This window comes from Penaeus monodon, chromosome 22 (genome assembly GCF_015228065.2).
Source record: "Penaeus monodon isolate SGIC_2016 chromosome 22, NSTDA_Pmon_1, whole genome shotgun sequence".
Lineage (NCBI taxonomy): Eukaryota > Metazoa > Arthropoda > Malacostraca > Decapoda > Penaeidae > Penaeus > Penaeus monodon.
In genome coordinates, this window is record NC_051407.1 from 17,708,618 (window position 1) to 17,709,007 (window position 390).

The following is a 390-nucleotide window of genomic DNA, read 5'->3' on the forward strand; positions in this document are numbered from 1 at the left end:
GACTAATACTTATAAGAATCTACCAAAGGCCTCTTTAGGGTACAGTTAATCTCATGTTTTATGCTTGTGATTTAACACAACAACGTACTTTACCATGATAGTACGTTCGTAGGATATTAGTACCGAGGCCAGAGGATAGTGATAGTGATTATTAAGTATTCAAACTGCACATGCAGAAAAGCCTATTAACAAATTTGAATGGGAAATCATTTTATTTTTTTTGTATGAATTTTTGTTTTTTTAGTATTTTTGTGTAAAAAGGCAAGAGTGAAAAGAAATGATTTTTTCATTAACTTGAACACTTTGATTGAGAGATAAAAAGCAAAAAAAAAATAAATAGGATACCAGAAAGACAGTTGGGACACAAAAGGGAAAGATGAAGAATCCCAA